The 6024-nt window shown below is 40.2% G+C and overlaps 1 long non-coding RNA gene across 1 annotated transcript; it reads left to right on the top strand.

Annotated features, from left to right (window-relative positions):
• Positions 1 to 4951: 4951 nt before the first annotated feature.
• On the top strand, positions 4952 to 6018 carry LOC119411098. The gene is made up of 3 exons (XR_005186874.1): positions 4952 to 5034; positions 5599 to 5743; positions 5906 to 6018. It is a non-coding gene; the product is annotated as an uncharacterized LOC119411098 (long non-coding RNA).
• Positions 6019 to 6024: the final 6 nt, after the last annotated feature.

Raw genomic sequence — 6024 nt, 5'->3', positions numbered from 1 at the left:
ATCATATTTTATCCAGTGATTGCTAGCCTTTCTTGCACGTATGCAGAATTTTAAACAGGAAGTAATGCAATTGCAAATGCATAAATGAATCTGTGTTTGAAGAACGCAGAAAATAATTTCACACCCAACTCACAGACCGACATCTCTGAAGTAGAATATTCATTCTCACTGGTCACCTCAGGAAATCCTGCTGTTTGTCGTCATGACCACACAAACAGGATGTGTGTGTGATTGTGCAGAAGTGTGTGAGCTTATTACACTGAGACGTTTCACCTCAGCCAGACCACATCAGAAGGGCAGAGCAGTTGCTATAGCAACACGCCATTCAAGTGGCTGTGGGGTGATGACAGCAAAAGAAGGATGCGGGAGTAAGATGGTTTGTAAGGAAGAAAACAATGGAAAGAAGGGTGAGGAAAGAAGCAGTGAACAATGGCTGTTTGGAAGGAAAAATATTGAGGAAATGTAGAAATAAAAGACACAAAGTGAGGCAGGTGTGAGGGGATGAACGAGCTCCAGATGTTCTCCTGAGTTATGGAACTGTGCAGCTGTCAGTAATCAGTAATCGGGGCCAAAGCCTTTGCTTTTATCATCTGTTAAGACTTGTGAGGATATTTCCACAGATAGATTTAAAGGCTGAAACTTTCTCGACTTCCATGTGTTCAAAATGATACAGTGTTGTTTAAAACAGTGGTGGCAGAGAATTGTAACGCAAACTATCACTGGTTAAAATATACAAACGCTGCTCATCAGTCAATTAAACAAGAATATAATGACATCACACGCAGCCCAATTTACATTTTATTACAATTTTTACTAAAACTATGCTTTGAGCAAGAATGTTTAGGTTTTATTTCCATTCTGGAAATCATCTCAGGACCCTTAACTTACTGTTTTACAACTCCTAATTGGGTTCTGACAATACAAATTTAGAGACCACTATTTTATAACAGAACACATTTTTACCTTACACTCCTAGGATGGCAGCCAAAATCAAGATCAAGAAGATTTCTTAAATAATAATAATAATAAAAAAATTAAAAAAGTGCTACTTTCTACTCATCAGTCCAGTTAAAGAGAAATATTGAAGGGTGGCATGTGGCTAATGTGACCCCAAAACTGCTGCTACATCTGAAAAGATGAATTAGTCATCATCTAGTGTTTTTTTTAACCTCACACTGAGGTAAAAGGATGGAAATTGACTTTAAATAAACGTTTTGGTTTCCTGGAAGAGGTTCTCCTGTTTAAAACAGAACCAGGCTTCTACGACCAGCATTTATAGGAACTTCTACAAATCTCAGCTTCCCTCCGAGTTGTGTTTGGTGTTTTGTAAGTTCACACTTTACAAGTGCTACCTGTACTTCATTTCAAATGTCCGAGCCAAAATCAAAGTCCCAAAATGGTCTAGTTTATCACATATTCATGAAATAAAATCTTAAAACGTTTTTTTCATCATAAATATTTGCCTTCAGCTCTCTCGCAGCTTTTTTCTATTCCCCCGTTAACATAATACTGTAAATAATATTACACCTCCACCCCCCAAAAACACTGGTCTTATTTGCATATTTTTTGTTTTTGCTGTCAAAACATTTAAAAAGTTTAACATTTTGGCCAAATTGTGTCCCTTTTAAATTTTGTTTTTAATTACTGTATTTAATCTTCTCTGCTTATTAATAAATTATTGAGTGCATTTAAACCCTGTGATCGGCAGTCGACAGGTTTGACTCCCCGGACTGTTGCAACAAAAATATGGGTGGGAAAGGTGAAGCATCCACATCCGCCTCCACCCTCATTTGCCCCACTGTGGACCCTTGAGCAAGTCCCTAAACCCCTCCCATCTGTTCTCCTGGGCACGCTAGATGACGGCGCCCTGCTCCACATGTGGGCTGCTGCAGCTCGGTGGTCTGTGGTTGGGTCAGGAAGGACGTCAAGATGAAACAATTGACAAGTCTTCAAAGTTCAAGTCAAGTTTATTGTTATTCATATCACATGTGGTACATGAGGTGGAACAAAATTATGTACACAGGGTCCCAGTTACACCCCAAAATAACAAAATATAAAGTATAAAAAGAAACAGAATTAACAAAATTAAGGATCTAAGATATACACTAAACACTAATAATACCTGTAGTAACGATAGAACTGGGACCGTGTGTACACAGTTTTGTTCCACCACATGTACCACATGAGATGCGAATGACAATAAATAAGACCTTGACCTTGAATAATGTACAACAGTACGGCGTATCAACAGCAGCCCGAACATGAGTCTTTGGTGAGCAGATGTGTACGAATGAACACAGGTGGGTTTGCTCGCTGTGGAGACCACTGAAGAAGGGAGCAGTCGGAACAAAAACAAAAACATGCGACAAAACTTCCACTCGTAAAATAAATTCACAAAGTATAGAATCAGCTGCATTTACATTTGTGATGAATCTGACGTGAAGGCACAACTCGGCACAAGCTTTCACTTTTAATTCAGTTAATGTCATGATGTTTAAGACGAGAAGGAAAAGGCATGATCAATAACTTGTCCAGACAAAGACAGGAGTATTTCTACAGAGGTTTCAGTAACAGCCTGATCATGCTGCACCCCCCCCCCCCCCCACACACACACACACACACAGCTGAAAGCATTTTATCCTCAAGGGCAAATATTGGTGATCATCCTCTGCACGTAGAGCTAAAGAACAACAGCATTTGTTTATTCTTAAAGAAAGTTGTTCATCACCAAAGTGAGCTACTTTCAGTTCATATTCCACAGTTCAAAGTTCAAACACCACTACTTATTTAATTGTGCACAGCACTGGTTTTATCGTACATGTTTTTTACACTCAAATAAATGCTTCATACATCACGAAGGCCATTCAGTGCCAGGAGATATTTATTACAGATTTAGTTCTGCCAGTTTTTTAAACTCACTCTGAGACTTCACTACCATCCACACCCACTCCACCCTTCCCTCGAGGGTCAGAGTGGGAGAAAGGGTGACTATTCTCGAAACAAACATGTTTGCTCATGCACTGGACAGTGCAGTTTCTGTGCAATAAGCTGTGTGTGTGCTTGTGTTTCCAGTCAGTTTACGCCATGTTTTATCTTCTTTCTGCTGCTAGACTCCTCTGACTGGAGCTGAAACAAATTAGGTTTGGCTAAACGCTTTGTTCTTAAAACCTTCACAGTTCATCAGAATCACTGAGAGGATGAACGATTGGGGAGGACGTTTGTAAATGAAAACTCAGACCAGATTTCCATGCAAATCAGACAAGCTGGAAGGATGAGTGTTGCTTAGGGTATCACTTCTTCCCTTAGCTTGGTTTGCTTTGATTGGGTTGTCGTCCCAGAGCTTCTTATTTAATGAGGACTGTTCTCCACTTTGCACCCGTACACACACATACACAGGGACACAAGTCTGAGTTGTTGCTGCTGACACAGTGACCCAGTCTGCAAGATGTAGGTTACCTTCTCTTCCTCTCATCACATTTCTGCTCACTCATTCAGGAACTGACTGGGGATTCACCTTTGCTGACACAGAGCTGTTCCACTAGGGGCAAAGTATTTTGCTCCATCCATCCATCCATCCGTCCGTCCGTCCGTCCGTCCGTCCGTCTGTCCGTCCCTCCATCCATCCATCCATCCATCCATCCATCCATCATTTTTTACTCGCTTCTTCCATTTTGGGTCACGGGGGTCGCTGAAGCCCATATCCAGCAGTCACTGCGAGGGGCGGGGTACACCCTGGACGGGTCTTGAGTCCATCACAGGGCCACATAGAGACAAACAACCATTCACTCTCTCACTCACACCTAGGAACAATTTAGAGTTACCAATCAGTCTAACATGCATGTTTTTGGTCTGTGGGAGGAAACTGGAGCACCCGGAGAAAACCCACACATGCACAAAGAGAACATGCAAACTCCACCCAGAAAGGCCCCCGGACCGGCATTTGAACTGGGGACCTGCTCTCTGAGAGGCAGCAGCTCTACCAGTTGCGCCACCGTGCTGCCCATTTTGTTTACCTATTTGAAAAAATAAAAACAAAGTAATTCACAGCAGATAATCTCAAATTGATAATGTCGGTCTGTATGAATGGCTCCACCTCCTATGTACTTCCTCATATTTTTACCTTTTATAGTAAACTTTGACATATCTGCTTTTCATGCCTGCCAGAAAATTCAAACCACCTGCCTGGGATCATATCGGTGTCCTTATGTTGACAAAAGAAACTGTTGGGGAGTCCTGTGGCGTCAGTAGATGGTCTCAGTCTCAGCCTATGGGCTGCCCTGTTTGGGTAGCAACAAATCCTGGAATAGACTGAGAGCTGGGGTGTTGGTTGGATACCTCAAAACTTGGCTCTTTTAGCCATTCCCGAACAGTGTAGGAACACAGAAATAAGTAGGATAAACAGAAGCTAATTTTCTTGATTGAAACCATTCATATTTACATAAAACTGAACTGTTGTATACCAGTGTAGTCCTCTCAGTGTAGCACTCCGTATCTTTATGTGAGCACAGATTTAACCCCAAAAAATAAAATAAAATAATATTTGTAACAAAAATAACTTGTTTGAGCAGACTAAATCAATGATGTTTCATTGATTAGATGATTTAACAATTGTATTATCTTTGTGTGTGGGGGCGGGGGGGGGGGGGGTTGTGACGCGTAACTTAAATATAAACTTAATAATCACCTCTTTCTGGAGGGCACTTCAGATATAGAAAAGCCTTGATCTGATCGTCTCCTATTTGCTGATAGACCAATGACTGTCAACAAGCTAAATATTGACCACGATCAATAGTTCAATTCAATATATACTGTACGTGCACTCGTATTGTTCCAACAGGAATGTTTGTTAAAAAAAAAATAGCTGTGTCCAAGAATTTGACAGGTGTTCACTGATGAGAAAACAAGTTTTACCATTTTTAATTAAGATTCCTGGTTTCTGCTTTTGTATTTTCAGGCTCTGCAAAAATTAGCAAGTCAGTACCTAAAGAAAGACTGGCCTGGAATCAGCCCTGATGACCAGAGAACAGACTACAGGTAGGTCTGTGTGTATGCTGGTGCCTATAAAACAAATTTATTAATATAGTTTGAAAAATCTAAATTTAGACTTTGGTCTTTTGTGTTTGTAACTGATTGTATGGTCATCTTTTTATTTTAGAGAAAATCTCAATTTTTATGCATTTGCTCCAAAATTTAGGAGAAAAAATGTTCATGGACTCCAACAAAGTAAAAAGTCACAGCAGCTGAAACACACATATATCGGTACCTCAGGGATCTATACTTGGCCCCCTTCTGTTTTCCTTTGATTTACTCACTTCTTCTTCTTCTTTCGGCTTTTCCCTCTTCAGGGGTTGCCACAAGTCATCTTAACAGGGCTCAGTGAGACTAACCTGTATAATCAAAGGTTGAATGAATACATTTTATTGTTATTTCTTATTAAGTATGACAAATAAAAGTAATGTTCAGCAAATACTTTATAAAACTCTGATCATTCACCCTTTTCAGTGCTTGCACACACCTTTTCATTCCTGTGTTGTTTACACAGAAAGGATAATTAAAAAATGTGTCAGCATCATATTCTTTTTGGTTAACTCCATTTAGGAATGTGTACGCAGTGTGGAGGGCCTACTTAGAGGGTACAGTTCAGGTGAGCCAGTCGAGGCTTAATGTATGTGACAACTACAAGAGCCAAGTATCAGAGCCAGCGAAGACCATTAGACTCTACAAGGAACAGCAGCTCAAAAAGGTGCACAAAACAGATTACTCATGTGTTTCTGTAGTTCTTTGTTCACCATTTCTCTTTGCATTCCTATTATTTCATATACAAAACACTTGGTCAACTTAACTCATTTTGATTATTTTTTTTTGATAATGACAGCTTATCTGTTTTATTATTTCTATTTTGCAGACCATTGATCAGTTGAGCGGCATTCAAGCAGAGCTGCAGGAGTCAGCGAAAGAGTTGGCAAAAGCCAAGAAGAAATACTACGACTGTGAGCAGGTTGCTCACGCTGTACGAGAAAAGGC

This window comes from Nematolebias whitei, chromosome 6, assembly GCF_014905685.2.
Source record: "Nematolebias whitei isolate Nwh7 chromosome 6, NemWhi1, whole genome shotgun sequence".
Taxonomy (NCBI): Eukaryota; Metazoa; Chordata; class Actinopteri; order Cyprinodontiformes; family Rivulidae; genus Nematolebias; species Nematolebias whitei.
Note: the sequence above shows the minus strand (reverse complement) of the source record. Positions and strands in the feature narration are given on the sequence as shown.